General features: G+C 37.6%; 2 long non-coding RNA genes across 4 annotated transcripts in view; both read left to right on the forward strand.

Annotated features, from left to right (window-relative positions):
* Positions 1–14,465, forward strand: part of LOC141419734 (uncharacterized) — a 39,132-nt gene extending 24,667 nt beyond the window's left edge. Inside the window, exons 2-5 of one of the 3 annotated variants that reach the window (XR_012444395.1) lie at positions 995–1,100; positions 3,327–3,674; positions 6,977–7,027; positions 14,092–14,465. This is a non-coding gene — a long non-coding RNA (uncharacterized lncRNA). Of the gene's footprint in view, positions 1–994; positions 1,101–3,326; positions 3,675–6,976; positions 7,692–8,867; positions 9,075–14,091 lie in introns of those variants that run through there. The other 2 variants (XR_012444394.1, XR_012444396.1) reach the window with 2 other exon arrangements.
* Positions 14,466–15,093: 628 nt separating this feature from the next.
* Positions 15,094–19,164, forward strand: LOC141419733 (uncharacterized). The gene is made up of 3 exons (XR_012444393.1): positions 15,094–15,179; positions 17,602–18,291; positions 18,818–19,164. It is a non-coding gene; the product is annotated as an uncharacterized lncRNA (long non-coding RNA).
* The last annotated feature ends 487 nt before the right edge of the window (positions 19,165–19,651 follow it).

A 19,651-nucleotide genomic window follows, 5' to 3' on the forward strand; every position in this document is an offset into this window, starting at 1 on the left:
GATATTTACTAAGGAGCTATCACAGTTCAATTTGGAAAATTAATGAGAAAATCTACAGTATATTATTGATGATATTTTATCTATATAATTTTCTAGAAACCATTTTAGGTTGGATGGTTTAGAATCAAGTACTTTAAGCAAAAGTTCCTTCCTTCTAATTTCATTTCCCTTTTGCAAGAGTAACTATTATTAAATAGTAAATGTAAAAGTCCTGTCCACTTCAGAACTGTGGATGAATCCAAGACAGGGAGTTACATTTATTTGCAGAAAAAAAAGCAGTGTTTTAAGGGAGTTTTCAGACAGTAAAATTTGTTCGTGTCTGTGTGGATTACTAATCAAACAATAACCAGAAACTCAAAATTATGTCAAAAATTTCACAAACTTTTTATGGCACCACTGATACTAGCTATCATATAGTCATTACCAAGCACAAGAGGTGCCAATGTTTCTTCCAAAGAGATATGTTTCCTGTTAGTTTTCTACTTATATAATATATTATGGCTTAGAAGAGAAACAGTATTCATCTTACTCTCCTATGAAATTAATTCTTCTTTTGGAAATGAATTTGTGTCATTTGAAATCATCCTGATACATAATGAAGGTTAGCTTTCTTGACTTTGATTTAGAAAAATTATGAAGATATGGAACTCTAATAATTTCTTATTAAAAAACGGACTGTTGATTTTAACATTATGAAGGAAGATATATTTATTGATTTTCATTTCAATAAAATTTTTATTTAAATATTATCTGTATCTTAAAATCATTATTAAGGTATTAACACATGTAGTCAAAAAATCAATTTCATTTTGTATTTTGCATACTAAATTAATTTGTTATATCCTTTTCATATGAATGTGTTTATTAGCACAATAAGTAACAAGAGGATGGGGACCAAAGTTTGAACTCAGGGTTTCATGCTACCAAAGCAGATACTCTACTGCTTGAGCCACACATTCAGTTCATTTTTTTTTTTTTGGTCTGGCTATTTTAGAGATGGGGTCTTGCTAACTATTTGCCAAGAGTGGCCTCAAACTACAATCTTCCTAATCTGAGTCTCACAAGTAGCTAAGATTACAAGGATGAGCTACTGGTATCAGGCAAGTAATTTTACTTTATATTTGGTGATTTCTTTTATATTTTATTATAATATACTATTGGAGGGACTTCTGTCACACTATAATGATTTAGAAATTATGAACTTTTAGAAAATTTTCCTTTTAAGGATATGTACACAATTTTAAGTTTTAAAGGATTTATTTGAAACTGAAATGCAACCTGAGTATTATTTACTTTCACTATAGACAATTATGATTGTGGGCTTGGCTATATTATCTACATTTTCATTAATATAAAAAGTGCTAAACTAAAATCATATATCTATTTTTAATTTCTTCAAATATTCAAATATTATAAATATCCATAGTGCAATATTTGAATAAACTTAAGGAAAATATAGTTGTTAAAATTTTACAAATCAGAAAAATATGAAATTTAAGAGATTCATGGATATTAACATCTTTCAATGTCCAAAATAAATTAAATAAAGACGATAGCATGTCTCAAGAGATAGGTGCTTGCCTAAGAAGTGCATGGCCCTATATTCAAAACCCACATCTGCCAAATAAAGAAATAAACATCTAAATTAATCTTACCTAAACGCCCTTGTTGATGTGTCCATGAATCTGTGAAATAGAACATGTGAAGAGATTATGAGGAATAGATTATCTCAATAATTACACAGAAAATTATTATTACAGTCAAGAAGTTATTATTATTATTATTTGTTATGGACAAATGATGAAGGAAATGGTGGAAAAAGGGAATTCAATTATGATAAATTTGATACATTATAAGAACTTCTGTAAGTGCTACAATGTATTGCCACCCAGCACAACAATAAAAAGATGATAAAGTATATATTAAGTACATTTACATATTATAAGAGATTACCAAATTTATAACATTTCTTGAATGGTTTTTGTAATTGCAGAATGGTTTTTGTAATTGTAATTGCAGAGCTAGAGAATTTGGCTCTTTTACAGCTTGCTGCTGTAACAGTGTGTTACAAAGGAGGTGGACTCTATAATAGAAATTCTTTGTCTCAGTTCTGGAGCCCAGAAGTCAAAAATAAAACTGTCAGTTATATTGTTTTCTTCTAGGACTGAGAGAGACAATTTGTTCCTTGACTTTCTTATAGCTTTCCAATGGTTTGCTTGAAATCTGAAATGCACTGGCTTATGCATGCATCCCACTGATTTTTGCCTTGGTGCTAAAATAGCATTTTATCTGGAAGAGTCTGTCTCAAACTGTCCATTGTGTGAAGACATGAGTCACATTATATTAGCATACACCCTACTCCACTATCACCCCATCATAACCTCATAAATTACATTTGAGTTTACCCTAGTTTCAAACAATTTCACCGTCTGAGGCAATGGAGGTTAGGACTACAATATATGAGTTCGGAGGGATAATTCAAACCCAAGAAAACCTTTTAAAGTATTTTCAAATGTATAATTAATAACAATTGATATCTTTCTCATATTTGTTTTTAAATTGTTTATAGCGCTGCACAAAAACTTTTGGTACATTCTGTAACCTACTAGATCTTCCCTTTAACAGTCCAAGCATGTTACACCTAGATTTTTTAATATTGAAAATGAAAATGCATTATCACTTAAATGGAGGGTTTTGTTAATTTGTGGTTGTTGTAATTAATGATATATGTGTTTTGAGTGCTTTTTGATTTATTTCCTCCTTGTCAGCAAAAGTTTGATTTTTTTCCCTCATTTGCCTACATTATTTGGTGCTGACTTTAACTTCTTTTCAATTTTCACTGTATTGTTATGTTTAAGTTTATTATTTTAGAAGTTATTCTTCACCTTTCTTCATGAACAAATAATTTGGTAAATCTAAACTTACTATTTAATGCCAGTCTCACAAAAATATAGATATTTTAACATTTTTATTTTTTATAAATTTAATATTATTGCCCATTATTTTATTTGACTTTTATTGTAAACTTCCCCCAAGTAGACACCAATGTTACCTTCTTGTATATATACAGAGAGACAGATAGGTAATTTGAGATATCTATACATATTTATATATAAATAAATAAACATATATATATTTATACATATAAATAGTTTTGTACTTGTTCTAAAATTTTTATCTGTCTCATCATGATTAGTTATCTGTTTTATATCAATAACATATGGGATAATATGTTCTTCCTCTGGTTTCATACTTCTTTTTCGTTGTTTTGATATGTGTGGTTGTTGGTAAAGCTTATGCCTTTAATTTGTCCCTATTCTTTAAAGATAATTTATTATTCACCAAAATGCTCTCTGTTCCTTGAATCTGGGAATGCATAAAGACTCACAGAAAAGCAAGATTAAACTTCAAGATGAACTTAACTGAGGAATTCCAAAATGGCAGCTAGAGGAAGAAAGCAGAAAGCGTTCCTCTTATAGTAAAATCTTGGAGAGACGCTGGAGACACACCTTGCAGGCAAAACCACCAAGAAGAGGCAAAACTTTGACCCCTCCACACCTCCAGCCAGCACAGAATCTCTACTTCACGTTAAATGGAGAAACCAGGAGGGCCCCCAGGCTACCAGTTGCCCGTGCCCAGATGGCTTGGGAGAAGTGGACAAGATGAGCTAAGTGGTAAGTGGTACTCAAACAGACAACCCTGGCCAGAACAGCATAGACCCCTGGACAGACCGACCTCCACCTGGGGAAAAAAGAGAAACTGAGTAATAAGCAATAAGAACAATAAAGACACGTTGCAAAGAGAGTGTGGCATACTGAGCACTGAAGAGGGGGTGAGGGGAATCCTTCCTGGAGCTGTAAATAAACAAGCCAGGCCTGGCCTGAGAGGCTCTGGTGGGAGTGGGGGTATGCGCCCAGCAACCAGGAGCAGGAAAGTTTGTGAGAATGGTGGAGGGAGGAAAACTCCACAGGAGAGGAGAGAAGATGCACTTCCCATGTGAGCTGTAAACAAACACAGAGGCCAGAGAAAGCCTGTGCTTGGAAAGGGGAAAGCTTGTAGCAGTGGCTCATGCACAGGAGAGCTCTGAGTAAACAAAGCCTGTGGGGCCAGGTGATTGCTAAGCTCACCCCAGAGAGATCTGCATAAGTAATGCCTGCAGCAACAGCAGGCTGACATCAGTGGGCAGGCAAGCCACAGCCGCAGATACCATTCACAGACCTGTCTGCAGACTCTTTTTTTTTCTCTCGCTACCTTTGATGAGAAAACAACTGAACTACACCTGCAAGCTGAAAAACTTACTGAAACTGTATTGCATTTGAACTTGGGACACTTTGTGGGCTTTTTTTTTTGTGCAGTGTTGTTCTACTTTATGTGTCCCCTTTGATGAGACAACTACAGAACAACATCTAAGGCACCATCTCCAGGATTGGAGACTGAGACGGACACCAAAATTATTAAGACTGAAACTTCATTGCATTTGAACTTGGAGGGTTTTTTTTACTTTCTATTTTTCATTTTGTTTTATCTTATTTTATATATATATATATATGTATATAATATATGTTTCATTTACTTACTTGTTATTTTTATTCTTATCATTATTCCTTTTATTTTTGATTCTCAATCCTCTCTCTGTCTCTCTAATGCCTGTTCAGCTTACTATCGATTAGTACACAAACGCTCCCTGTTTATATCTCTGAAACGTTTTTGTTTGATTCTTTGTTTTGTTTTTTCCTACTGTTTATTTGTTTTTCCCTTTTTCTTTAACTTCTTTACTTTCCAGCTTCTCTCACCCTTCCATTCTAAATATATTATTACAAGCTAGAAAATACTTAACTGCATGCAGTACAGGGACAGTAACAACACTAAGGGCAATGACAGGAAGACAGAAAAAACAGGGAAACCAGTTTCCCAACAGCAAAAAAATTAGTACAGGAACCAGAGGGGAATGAAGAAAACAGATACTCAGATCCAGACTCCAACAAAATGAAGATAAACTATGCCAAAGAACCCAATGAAGCACATAAGAATAATCTAAAAGAAGACATACTATAGGTACTCAATGAGAATTTTATAGAGATGATACTGGATAGGGTCAACCAAAATGTACAGGAGACACTCAAGAAATTCCAAGACATCAAAAATAGAGAATTTGAAAAAGCAAAAGAAGAAATAAAGGAAACCATAGAAGCACTGTATAAACACCAAAGTGAAAGAGAGAACATGATGAATAAACAGATAAATGAACTCATGACAGAAATAGACAACATTAAAGAGGAAACCAGCCAGGATATGGAAAATCACAGAAAAAAGAACAAAACAGAACTGCAAAATAAAACAGAAGGCCAATCCAGCAGAATAGAACAAACAGAAGACAGAATCTCAGAACTTGAAGATGAAATGGTAATTACAGGAAAAACTGAAGAACTATTAATTAAACAACTCAAGACCTGTGAAAAGAAAATGCAAGAACTCACCGACTCCATCAAAAGACCATACTTGAGAATTATGGGCATTGAAGAAGGAGAAGAGGTGCAAGCCAAGAGAATGTGTAATATATTCAACACAATAATAGAAAATTTCCCAAATCTAGAGAAAGATATTCCCATACAGATGCAAGAGGCCTCCAGGATACCAAACAGACCAGATCAAAATAGAACTACCCCACAACATATCATCATTAAAACAACAAGTTCAGAAACTAAGGAAAGAATATTGAAGGCTGTAAGAGAGAAAAAACAAGTAACATACAAAGGTAAACCCATCAAAATCACAGCAGACTTCTCAACAGAAACATTAAAAGCAAAAGAGCATGGGGTGAGATCTTCTGGGCACTAAATGAAAATAACTTCAACCCCAGGACACTCTACCCAGCAAAACTATCATTCCAAATAAATGGAGCAGTAAAAGTCTTCCATGATAAGCAGAAAGAAAAACAAAATGTCACCACAAAACCACCACTACAAAAGATTCTTCGAGGGATTCTGCACACAGAAAGTGAAACCCAACTTAACCATGAAAGACAGGAAGCACCAAATCACAGGAAAAGAAAAAGCAAGAAAGTAGAGAGTAACCTCAACCTAGGTATACACAAGGTATACACAATCAAACCTTCAAACAACTAAGACAACTAAATGACAGGAATCACCACATACCTATCAGTACTAACACTTAATGTTAATGGACTTAATTCACCCATCAAAAGGCACCACTTGATGAAATGGATTAAAAAGGAATATCCAATAATTTGTTGCTTACAGGAGACCCATCTCACTGACATCCTAAGCATAGGCTTAGGATGAAAGGCTGGAAGAAGATTTACCAAGCCAATGGCCCCCCAAAACAGGCAGGAGTCCAATACATATCTCTGACACAGTAGACTTCAAATATGCATTGATCAAATGAGATAAAGAAGGACATTCCATACTAATAAAAGGGGAAATAGACCAAAAGGAAATAATAATTATCAACCTGTATGCACAATGTCAACACACCCAATTTCATCAAACATACCCTGAAAGACCTAAAAGCATATATCAACTCCAACACAGTGGTTGTGGGAGACTTTAACACCCCATTATCATTAATAGATAGGTCATCCAAACAAAAAAATCAATAAAGAAATCCATGATCTAAAATATACAATAGATCAAATGAACCTACTTGATGTCTACAGAACATTTCATCCAACTTCTACACCATATACATTCTTCTCAGCAGCCCGTGGAACCTTCTCCAAAATAGGTCATATTCTATGGCACAAAGCAAGCCTCAGCAAATATAAGAAAATAGAAATAATACCTTACAGCTAGGATTACAGGCCTGCACCACCACCTTGTCCCTTTTGCAACCTAATTCTCGACAGATGCTTTTCCCAAAGTGGGGAAATTGAGGATCTAATTTGTGGGGACACACATCTAACATTGTTCTGTACCATATATCTTTTAAATAATATGCAGGAAATTGTCTTTTACAGGTTTGGATAAACACCTCAGATGTTATATTGGTTGGTCTACGAGACTATCAGGTAAAAAAAAAAATCTCATTTGAATTTGTACTGGGTCCTTGTTACTTAGTGGTTAATGTTTGAAATCACAGTATTGGCATCTTTGGCCAGTTCCTGCCCATAGGCTCTCTCACCATTCTGCCATTTAACATTATTATGGACCCTTGAGTCAGAGATTATGGCTCTTTTATTGTTCAGAATAATTCTCCAAGTTGATTAATAGTATATGTGTCTTGTGGGAAAAAGCTTTTTTCTCTTACTATTTTAAATATATGATGCAATAAATAATCCCTGGTAGGTGTAGATAAAAACCACAGATCCTTCTGTTCTCATTCATCTGAAGGCCGTGTGTTAGATGCTCTAGGATGTTAAGAGATGGCGATTCCCCAACACTGGTCTGTGAAGTAATAATGGCTCAAGCTGACGTTTTTCACTGCTCTTATGGTAAAATGGCAAAACTGTCCATTTTCTTTAGCGGTTCTAAATTACATTTCCTAAAAAGAATGACAGCCTAGGGAGGTGGTGTTCATTTTACAAAGGAGTCTTCCTTTCTTGTTTTCCCCCACTTTCTTGTTAGGGCATGTCAGTTGTACTATGTGTGTGGGGGTCGTTCATCGTGATATTTCCATATATGCATGCAGTGCACTCTGATCACTTCACCCCATTACTCTTTGGGTCCCCCACAGTCCCCTCAGAAACATCTGTCTCACAGTTTGTTTGTTTGTTTGTTTCAGTGGATTTCATTATGACTTTTCCCTACATGCACACAATGTACTTTGATCCTATTCTCCCTTGGTAGAACAAAAATTTAGTAATCCTGTGGAGTTCCAGTCACTTACCACCTTAATGTATTTTTACTGGGGAAAAGGAGTTTTGCTGCATTGCCCAGGGTATCAACCTGGGTTCTGGGACTCAAGTGATCCTCCTGCCTCAACCTCCCGTGTAGCTGGCACTGTAGGTGAGCCCCCCCACACCCAGTTCATTACTTACATCTTCATTTTTTAAATGTAATGGTCTGGGAAACTGTTATTCTAGGAATGCAGCTGAATAAGTCAACTCTTCCATTCTCTTGGGCCTTATGGTCTTTAGATAGCCTGCTGGTGGAGCACGGTGATGTGCATGCAAATGGTCAAAATACAAACTGTTCTTTAAGCATATGCTGTCAATTTAGGATGAGCACAAAAGCTGTGGTCATACATAGCCCTCTGTAAGCTCAAGCTTGAAACTGCATATGCTTTGTGAGTTTGTGAAATCCATTTGATTTTCATGTAGAAGAAACTCATCCCTTTTAAGTTATGATACTGTGAAGTTTCCAGTGTGTCTATTGCTGTGCTTTGCAGGGTCTGTAGGTATCTGTTAGGTCTCGCTGCCCTACACTTCAGGTCCTCTTATTTCCTTGTTGATCATTTGTCCAGTTGTTTCTTCTCATTATACAGTGGCCCTGTCAAGTCAGCTATTCAGTTTTTTACCTTTTATTATTATCCTAATTGCAGTTGGCTTAGCTGGAGGTTGAACTTGGTAGGCAGGCCAGCACTACTACTTGAGCCACCCCGCCAGCTCTTTTTTTTCTGCATCGGCCAATTTTGAGATAGGGTCCCACTTTATGCCGTGGGACCACCTTGGGCCGTGGTTCTCCTACTGGGCCTCCCTGTGCAGCTGGAACCACAGCCCCGTACTACCATGCCTAGCCATTGGTTGAGAGGGGGTCGTGTGAACTTTTTGCCTACCCTGGCCTGGAACCACTATCCTCCCGGATCTCCACCTCCCATGCAGCCAGGAACACAGACTTGAACAGCCATGCCTGGTTTGGAATTTGTTTCTTTGGAGAAGTTCTGTGTTTTCATTTTCATTTTCCATTTAGTGAGACTGTTGCGGGAATCTCAAGCTGAGATACAGGACACTGAGGCAGTTCAGCAGGAAGCAATGGTTTAATTGTGCCGGCACAGACCCAGTGGACTTGTGTCGTCCAAGGGCTGAGCCCCTGAGAGCAAAGGGGTCTCACGTTATATACCCTTGCAAGCAGGTTACAGAAGCAAGAAGCAAACCTCAGCCCACATTTGGCTGCAGGTGACTTTACTGGCTATTCCATTCCCCCAGGGCTATGTGAACTTCTTCATGTTTCAGTGTTTTATCTCTCTGCTTTGCCATCCCTTCCCCCTGCCTCATTACCAAACACAGCCTGTCTGTTTCTCTTCTGGTCCTCCTCCCTGCTATAAGACATCAGTGTCATCATCCCATCAGTATTTGTAGATGTGTTTTCCTTTAATTCTTTAAATGTATTTATAGTAGTTGATGTAATGTCCAACTTCTGGCCTCTGTAAGATATTTTTTGAGGTGACTCTTTTTTTGTCTTGTTGGAGGCCGTACTTTGTGTTCTCAAGGTCTCCTACTTTTTGGTGGTGTTATTGTTGAAAACTGAACATGTCAAATACAATGTAGCAAGTCTTAAATTGGTTGCTGTTGCTTTTTTGCTTAGTGACTTTTCTGAGCAAATTCTGTGGCCTTAACTGCTTGGTTCCTTTAGTGGACAGTTCATGTTTTTGGTTGAGATTTTGTTAGAAGCAGGAAGCCTGCCAGGTGTCCTGATACCACCAATAATCCTGGTACCTGGGAGGTGGAATGTGTAGGAGCCTGAGTTCACGGGTTAGTTACATGGCAAGACAGTCTCAAAACCCAACAACAGCAACTACGCACAATGGTAAGCCTCCCAGTCTATGAGGGTGACTTTGTACAAGTTGGGATACACCAAGCCAATCAACAGACCATTCATCCCTAGTTTTCATCTCATGCTTTGCAGAGTCTCAAGATCAATCAGAGCTGAGATTAAGGCCTTTCAGGGGTAAGAGATTAGTGTCTTCTCTTTTGTGAGCATCTGCTTGGGCTTTCTAGATTCACAGAAGTGTGCTGGGGTGTTCTAATCTCCTATGGACATTGACTTCTAACACTTTTACATTTCTTTCGTTGGGTTTTTTTCCCCAGATGTTACCTCTGCTTAAAGGCATTGCATAGACTATTTTTCTCTGAATCCTCTGGACAAAGGGTGGTGGAATATTGCTAGTAAATAAGCTTGGAATTATTTCAAATAAAGGAAAGCTTTACTGTAAGGGGGAGCTTCCGGGTACTACGGAATAGCTCTGTAGAGAGTGGTGTTTTGACAGAGGTCAGAACTTGTTCTACATCTTCCAGTGGCTGTTGCGTTGCTGATTTTCATGGCTACATGGAACAGATATGAGAGGCATAGGAATAGAGTCTTAGGACAGGGCAGGTTAAAATACTAGAGAGCTTGATCTTCTGACAGTCTCCCATTTTTCTCCAATAAGCACTCTTCAGATTATCACGTGCATTCGGTTATTTTCAGACTTCTGACAGAATGGATAGTGACAGACTTTGGCAGTATTCTCAACTCGTTAGAGAATTTCAGTGAGTCTTGGTGTCTGTCACAAGCCCCTCTCTTGGAGCAATAGCCCTTCTCTGTGAGGCCCAGCTAACTGGTGGCTAAAGAAAAACAGACTGGAGAAGTTGATGATATAATGGGAAAGCTTCAGTGTGCTTGTTCTGGGAAGACAGGTCTAAGGGGAGTTAGGAACAGCCTTGAGGTCATATAGCAGGGAAAGAACAAAGGCAAGACTTGGGTGTTTGCACAGCTAGTGCTCCTGGTGGGAGCATAATCTGAATAATCATCATCCCTGATTCATGACACGAAGTGCTGCTGCTCTGGTGGCAACCTCCCTTTGCTTCACAGGACGGACTTTGGTCAGATCCACAATGCCAGAATTAAAATAATCTGAGGGGGAAAGAGCAACTCAGAAAAGGACACTGTGTGAGAGACAAAGTGGAGTCTGGTTAACCATTGGATTCTCCTCCACTATGACTGTTCTGTGCCTCTGTTGTAATAGACTCAATCATATAGTAATTTTCTTTTATAAAAACTTCCAAAGTAGAAAGTTACAGGTTTTCTTTGAAACTACATATTTTTCATTCAAATTTGAATCCCATGTGCGTTTTAATAAAATCTTTGTGTATTTGTCTGCACATACAATTTTGGAAATACTGGTTCACTTCATATGGTCAGTGAATCACCATGATTATTTTACTTGCCTCTCTTTGGATTTCTTTGCAATTAATTGTAAGGCATCAACAGGAACTTCTGCCCAATCACCAGTCTAGCTGAGTCAGGTTCTTTAAAAGTTGAGCATTTTAAGTCTGTGCTTCTCAGGGATGTTTGCACCAAAACCACCCATTGGAAAGAGCTTTTCAAAATTCAGTTTCTGAGGGTATGCCCCACATCTACTCTCAGTCTTAGAAAGGAGTTAAGTATTTTGAAACTGCACAGATCATTCTGATTGGCAATAAATCCTAAGAACCAGTTGCAAACATGAAAAGTCTGGCTGTGCAGCTGCTAACATGGAAGCATTAGCACTTTGTATTATCTTGTCACTCTGTCTCTTGGTTCTCTGGTGACAGCAGAATTACCCATGGTAGGCCATCTTACGTGATACTGCCAAGAGAAGATGTGCATAACATCGTTTCTGGGAATGTTCTCAGTCTCAGTCACCTGGTGCCAGAGTAGCATTTTAATCTTTAGTAATGAGAGGTTTTACGATGTGGGCGAGAGCGTTTTAGCTTAGTCTGCAGGTTGCAGAGCATCCCAGACCTGTGAAGGTAAGAAAGCAGCAATTGTGCAGAAAGCTTGTTGTTTAGAGGTCCAGGTGTCTGGATTTTGTCACAGTAAGTCTCTGCTTCACATTTTCCTGAGAGCTCTTCTGATTGTGACCTTTCCTACAATCTAGGAATGGCCAGTACCCAGGGAAAGGGCTGAAACATTTTAACTAATTCTATACAAAGTCATTAAGATAGGAAACAGGATGCAGGGAGAAAATAGTTACACAAGCATCAACTGAACAGAATAATGAGGGAAGCAAAAGCCACTCAGCTCAGGCCCAACTTCACACTGATATGTTTTTCTAGAACCCATTATACTCTTTTTCAGTTTTCAATTGTGTTTCACTTACAAAGTTCACATTGCAGTTTTTGTGCTTCAAGAGACTTCTAATCAAAAGTATTACTAAGTAAGATGAAGGGGAAGGTTGTCTGTTCTGCTTTTATGAAGATTAAATCTGTAAAAGGTCCTTTTATGAATTGCTATTAGTTATATGCACCCTACCCTTCTTTTTGTTAATTTACACCCAAAGGTTGTTTGTGTTTGTTTGTTTGTTGTGGTACTGGGGTGTGAACTCTTGGCCTACACCTTGAACCACTCCGCCAGCCCTTTTTTGTGATGGGATTTTTTAAGGTAGGGTCTCCTGAACTATTTTGCCAGCACTGGCTTCAAACTGCGATCCTTGTGATCTCTGCCTCCCCAGTGGGTAGGGTTACAGGCATGAGCCACTTGTACCTGGCATTTGTTTGTTTGTGAAAGACGCACAAGTTTGTAAGTAAACACGGAGTGAGTTTTTCCTTAGTGTGTGTAACTTGAAAAGAATTAGGAAACAAATGATACTTTGTTCTCACCAGTTTAAAACATTAATTATTTCTAAGGATAAAAAAGCTGATGTAATTTTGAAGTGTAATGCAAATGAAGCTAGAAGCCAGAAGGCATACGGAGAGCTTCCAGAACATGGTAATGTCTATAGTGTTACCAAATGCTGTCATGTGCTGTTATGGTTCCTTAGGGATAACATGAGGGATTTTGGTAGAATTGGGTCTGTTGTGTGTTACAAAATTTTAAGTATGGTAGCATTTTAGAAAGTTAAGTAGGAATCACTAAAAAATGTTCTTTTGGTGAGCAGTTGGTGAGTTTATAAGCTTTGAATATAGAGCATCCAAGAATGCCATTTAGGAAACTTTTTCTTACTCTCTCCTCCTTTTTTGGTACTAGGGTTCTCCTCCTTCTCCTGCTCCTTCTGCTTCTCCTCCTCCTCTTCCTCATCCCTTCTCTTCCTCCTCCTCCTCCTTCTCTTCCTCATCCCCACCTTCTCCTCCTCCTCCTCCTTCACTTCTCCTCCTCCTCCTCATCCCTGCCTTCTCCTCCTCCTCCTACTTCTCCTCCTCCTTCTAATTCTCTTCCTCATCATCCCTGCCTTCTCCTTCTCCTCCACCTTCTACTTCTCCTCATCATCATCTCTGTCTTCTCCTAGTCCTCGTACCTGCCTTCTCCTCCTCCTCCTCCTACTGCTCCTCCTCCATCTACTTCTCCTCCTCCTCCTCCTCATCTCCACTTTCTCCTTCTCCTCCTCCTCCTTCTACTTCAACTCCTCCTTTATCTTGTTTTCCTTCTTTCTCCTCCTCCCTGTTCTCCCCCTCTTCCTCTCTTCTTCTCCTCCCTTCTTTTTTCCTCCTTTGCTTCACTTCTTTCTTTTTTTCTTCTTTCTCCTCCTCTGGCTTCTTTTCTCTTCCTTCTTCTTTTCTCCCCATTCTCCTTCCCTCCTTTTCTTTCCCTTCCCCTTCTCCCTCTCCTTTGTTCTCTTTTCTTCATGCCCTTCCTCTTGCCCCTGCCTTTTTAAATACTGAGTTTTGAACCCAAGACTTCTGTGATGCTAGGCAGGCACTTGATCCATGCCTCCAGAACTGAAGGTATTTTTTAAAAATACAGTCTCATATCTTAGTCCAAGATGAGCCCAGACTGTGATCTCCTACCTATGGGTTTCCACGCAGTGAGGGCCACAGACCTGGCTCATTTGCAGAGGTGTGATCTGAACAATTTTCTTTTTGCCTGGGCTGGCATTGAACCATAATCCTCCCAGTAGCTGGGATTATAGCTGTGAGCCACTGTGCCTGACCCCTGATAGTAGATTTGAACTCAGGGTCTTCGGGTCACTAGTCAAGTGTACTACCTCTTAAGTCACACCTCCAGGTCAGTTGCTTTCACTTGCTTTTCAAATAGGGTCTGTGGTTTCCTCAGGCTGGCTTCTGACTACCGTCCTAATTTCACAATTAGGATTATAGGAATCATCTACCACACCCAGTTTATTGTTTTGAAATAGGGTCTTGCTAACTTTTTTGATCAGGCTGGTCTCAAAATATGATCCTCCTTACTCTACCTTCTTAAGTAGCTGGCAACTTTATTTTGTTACTTCTTTTAATAGGGGGTTTCACTATGTACCCAGATGAGATCCCCCTGCCTCAGTCTCCTGAGTAGCTTGGGTTGCTGGTGTGCTGCACCATTCTCAAGAGACTGGCAGTTTTCATGTAAGCATCACCAATTAGGATACTTGTTTTGATTTTTATAGAGAACAATGTTCTCTTATGTGTTGGCATGGTTAGGATTTGTGTGGTTTTGTATTGCAGTGCTGGGATTAGAACCCAGGGCCTTCACATAATGTAGTACTCAACCACTGAGCTACATCTTATCAGTCAGAAAGATTTACTCAATTCATGCTTACGCATAAGAAATAAAACCAAAACAGAGCTGCTACACTTAAACTGCCAATAATTTCATCAGGATCCTCATGTTACATTCCCAAGCCCTTCATGATTCATGATTGTATCTACAGGGTATATAAAACAAAAATACTTACTTTCTTTCTGAAAGGCCAACATAAAGCATTGTCACTTGAAAACTTGGAAAGACTAAACTAAGACCATGCATGAATTTGTAAGCCTCAATGTTTTCTTTACAGGGCAGCTAGTTTATTTTTAATTCCAGTGCATTTTATCATAAAAATAGTAAGATTCTTCCTAACAATGATGATCCTCATGAAATTATTGGCCTTTTTAAAACTAGCAGCTCTTTTTGCTTTTATGTCTTACAGGTATTTGACTAAGTCTCTCTGACTGGTGAGAACTCGCATACTATGAGGATATTTCTAGGCCTTTCTCAAATCCTTTCTGAAGGATATTTTGAAGGTTTTCAGTGAGTCTAATCAGAGTCTGTCGGCTTTACTAAAATACTCTTTTGAACAAAAGAACACATGGCTCTTGATTTTGTAACAATTTTTAAATGAATGATCATCTGGGGGACTTTTATTAATTTGATCTCTGAGATCAATGTGTATTGTTTTATGTCAGACCCATTTCTTTTCTTAATAATACTTAATAATATTTTGATTATTCAGTGGGCATTTTTGTTATTGTATGTTTAGCTAAAGCCAATGAAACGGACACATTTGGTCCCAGAGAGGATGATGAAATCCAGTTTGATGATGTCGGAGATGATGATGAAGACATTGATGATGTAAGTATTATGACCCTTACAGATGTTTTGTGTATGTTCTTTATGGATTATATGTCTTATCTGGGAGAAAGTCCCCTTCTTACCCTGATATTTTCCTTTGGCTTCATTATGCTGAATACATAAATTTAGGATATGTTTCTGAGCTTGAATATTCAGTACTTGAATATTTGGAACTAGCCAGAAACAAGCTGTTTATTCTCTGATTTATAATCCCTTGGGATATTTCTTTCTCTCAAAATCAGGATTAGTTTTGGCAGAAGCCGTGCCATAATCCTAGCTGTTTTAAGGAAGAGTACGTAAAGAGGTAGTCGTTGACAATTTCTTTTGTGTGTGTGCGTTGCTGGTAGAGGGGTCAGCATAGTGTCTTCCAAGAATTTTAGCAGTTTTGAGCTCATGCCTTTTCTGAAACAAAATATTTGTGTTAAAAAGACTTATTTGATACAGCGTTGAAATTGCAGCATCCTTTGACAACCTTCTTTCAACGGAGGCATGTTGTCAGGATCCTGTTATTTTATCAGGTATCACTGTTGCCCTAAACCTCACTTGGAGTTGCTGTGTGATTAATTTGTGAAAAACGGCTGTTCTTCCTAGCATAAAGTAGTGAGCTCACAAGAGTACTATGTTTTTTAGTGTTCTTTTGCTGTTCTACATTTAAATGAAATTCCTTGATACACATTTATTATGACAATTGCTTATGTGTTTATATTCATGTTTATGTTTGTAAACATAAACATGTATAAGTAATGCTTAGCAAGCCCTCTGCCACTCACCTTTATCCTTAGCCCTTCATTGTTGTATCTGTAGTATATTTAAGTCAAAAATATTTATTTTCTTAAGCGTATGTATACCTATCCATTCACACACACACACACACACACACACACACATACACACTATCCCATTCCAAACCATTTACATTACTTATACTGTGAATGTGTGTGTGTAACTGGGATGGCAGTATAGCTTACAGTTCAGTGAGGTTCTTCTTTTAATTCCCCAGTAATGAAAATGTATAAAGCCAAAATAATGAGTGTTTGATTAGACACTAAGTTGAAATTTTAGAATACGTAGAGTAACTTTTCAAAAAAGATTGCATGTGGCATAATTACCAGAGCTTGTCAAAAATGCACAGGGCCAATTTGGGGAAGTCAGTTGGGTCTCAGGTGACCCTGATGTTCACACCTCATGGAGAATCCTTGATCAAAAACAGTGATCTCTAAAATTTTATTCCCTAATGTCTTTGTAAGAGCATCTTCAAGCTATTCAAAGAAGTTGAAAATTTTCAATTCAAGTAAACATCAGCTAATTTTACAACTTGCATTTGTTTATACGTGGTTTATCATACCATCCTATTTTCTATTTTTACATTATTCCAAACCACTTACATTACTTACACTGTAAAATAGCATACCCTCTACCCCTATTCTGTACCACTATTGTGTGTGTGTGTGTTTATAAATTGTATGTACAAGTTTTAAAACATACATCACTCCAATGTTACATAAGTCTTAAAGCTATCTAAGTGTAAAAAGGAAGAGTGGTGAGTAGTGAACCTGTTCTTCTAATTTCTTTGTACAATTCTCTTTCGGGACCCTAAGCCAAAGGAGTCTTACGACAAAACAATATTAATGATACTTTCCTGAGACAAGAGACTGACATATCATGTCACTATTGGTTGTGGCTTAAGGGCAGATCTGAACATTTTGTCAGCTGACCTTAGTTTTAGATAATTAAAGATCCTGTCCAGACTGTATGTATTAATACAAAGCTGTGTGCACAGATGATAGACTAGATGAGAGTGTAGGCACAGTAACCATGTTTTCCAGAAAATATAATCTATGCCACTATTTCTTCTGGAACATTTTGAGTGGGCTGAGAGGGGAAGGGATTGAAAAGAAGTGGGACTATCAAGGAAATTTGGTATTTTGACTATTTCATAAAGGCTGCTTTTGTTTAAGACCTGAGGACTCTACTACTTCTAGAGCAGCTCTCTTTTTACAGGTTTGAACATCTGCAAAAATTTAAATTACACTAAATTAAAATTAAGTTAGGGTAGATTTAGTGTTGCTCCTGTGACCAGATCGACTCAAATTAGAGAATTTGGTTTAGTGATACTTCTATTCGGAAAGAATTATATATATTCCTTAGTGTGTATGATCAGCCTCAACACAGCAGATCTCTAGAAACAGAGAAGGAAGGAGATGCTGAGTTGTATTGTGGATATTATGGATAGTGTGTAACACGTATAAGGATATTATGCATAACATATAACATTCTGAAAGCGAGAAAGATATTCTGGCAACAGAGAGGAATAGAGGAAAATTTGATATACAGAATGTTCATAGAACTTTAAGGGCGTCTTACATTGCGTAGAATGTTGTAATGATTATTTTCATCCATCTCCTGTTCTTCTTGCTTCCAGATCTAAGCTGAACCCAATGTGTTATATCCCGAGTATTCTCAGGGTCGTTCTACATTCGGGATCTTGGTCGTCAGCTGTTAAGAGTAAGACTTCATTTAGCTTGCCAAGGAAAGCAGATTGGTTTGTTTGCATTTTAAAAAGTATTTGTTATATTTCTTTGAAGACTGAAGATGTTGTGTTAACTGACATGTGAAAACATAGATGTAATGCTACCATGTGCACTGATAAACCAATACTTCATTTCTAGTAAACGAATGCCATCACTCAGTTGTTTCCCTTGTGACCAGAATGGATTTTAGCCGCTTTCAGAACCGTTATGTTCTAATTATCTGGACGTTCTCTGGAGACTTTTTAAATCTAATTTATAAATTTTTAGAATTCATCAACATAAATCTGCATTTGGAGTTGAAGAATATCGATCTGTTTTTGAAATGCATGTACCCATGTGTATTCTTAAAACTTCGATATTTTATACATTCTTGTTTGTCATTTACATTGCCACTGTACCAAAAAAAAGCATTTTCAAAATGTAAATTTAAAAGCATGCGTAGCAATTTGGGGTTTGTAACATTAGCAGCTGGAGAAATTGAATACTAAGTGATAACCAGTTATCTTGAGGTTTTAAGGGAAAAAGAAAGTGAAAATAACTATGCTGTTGTATTTACATAGAAAAGTTTTGAAACAAGACAGGTATTCACAAAAGTAAGTGCACATCACATAAACATATACCTAAACTCAAATTAAGAATTATTTCCAACTCAACTTTCCCCTACTCATATCCCCAAAATATACCACTCCAAACCCCCTAATAAGACCAGAGAGGAGATAGAGGGGAAGTTGGGCAAAAAGAGACAGCTTTCTTACCCCATAAAGGCTCTAATCTAGTAAGGTGTACCAAAATAATTGGGCATTGCTGTGGTTTGAATGTGACCCCCTTCCCCCCTAACGCCAAAGTATGTATGTTGGAAACTTAATTCCCACAGCAATTGTGTTGAAATGAGGGACCATTAGAGGTGATTAGGGATGGCATTAGTGGGTCTGTCTGAGGGAACTACAAGGAGGTGGGAAAGGGTAAGAGAATGTGAAAAACATCATGAAAACTATTGAAACATTCCATCTGTATATGCAGACAATATACTGCCATGCACTGCAATGATAGGGGCAGGGTGACAGGGAAAGAGCAAGCAATGAGGGGGTAAAAAAAAAAAAAAGACAGGTTGTAGTGGTACATAAAACATTTACTTTTACTTTTACAAAATAGGTTAGGTAAAAATGTCATTTTACTCTAATTAAATTGCATTGTACAAGTGAAGAGCCAGTCTCATAATAAAAGAGGTCTCTATTTTCCTGATGCAAGACTCACAGAAATAAAACCATAATAAAGTGTCACGTTGAGCATCTGGTCTTCTTACTTTGTGTTACTGGCATGTTGTTACACATACTGATATGATACACATACTGGCACATCTGACTAGCAATTTGTATCATAGTCTCTCTTTTTAAGATTTGCTTATTTTATAAATTTGTTAACTCTAATAAAGTAAGATCTGGCACACAGTTCAATCGTCTACGTCTTTAAGGAAACAGAGTCATTGATCAGTTTGTAAAACATTCTCCCAATTATTTTCACAACTGAAAATAAGGGAATACAACTTCACATGGCTTTGTAACAAAAAGGTAACAACTATGAAGACGAATAAACCTGCATTTGACTGTGTCCCATTTTGCCATACATCACAAACACACCAACACCATAGATTGAAGATACGAGGCCGGGTTATTTATTTCCTGAAATAAGTAAAATAAGAAATATAAGTACACGGTGTAGTTTGAAGTTCTTACTCTGTGGAATTCTGAACACTGACATAAGTGGGATGTGTCTTGAGAGTAAGTACTGCTTTTAACACTTAAGTAAGCAGATTTAACGAGCTGACTTACCGTCAGTGTTGATGAGTAATCAAAACTCACATTTCAGAGTAATACATTAAAGGAAATTGCTGAATTTACAGGGTATATCCTCTTGCCGTACTTTGCCTAAAGCTTAGAATTG

This window comes from Castor canadensis, chromosome X, assembly GCF_047511655.1.
Source record: "Castor canadensis chromosome X, mCasCan1.hap1v2, whole genome shotgun sequence".
In the NCBI taxonomy this organism is placed as follows: Eukaryota; Metazoa; Chordata; class Mammalia; order Rodentia; family Castoridae; genus Castor; species Castor canadensis.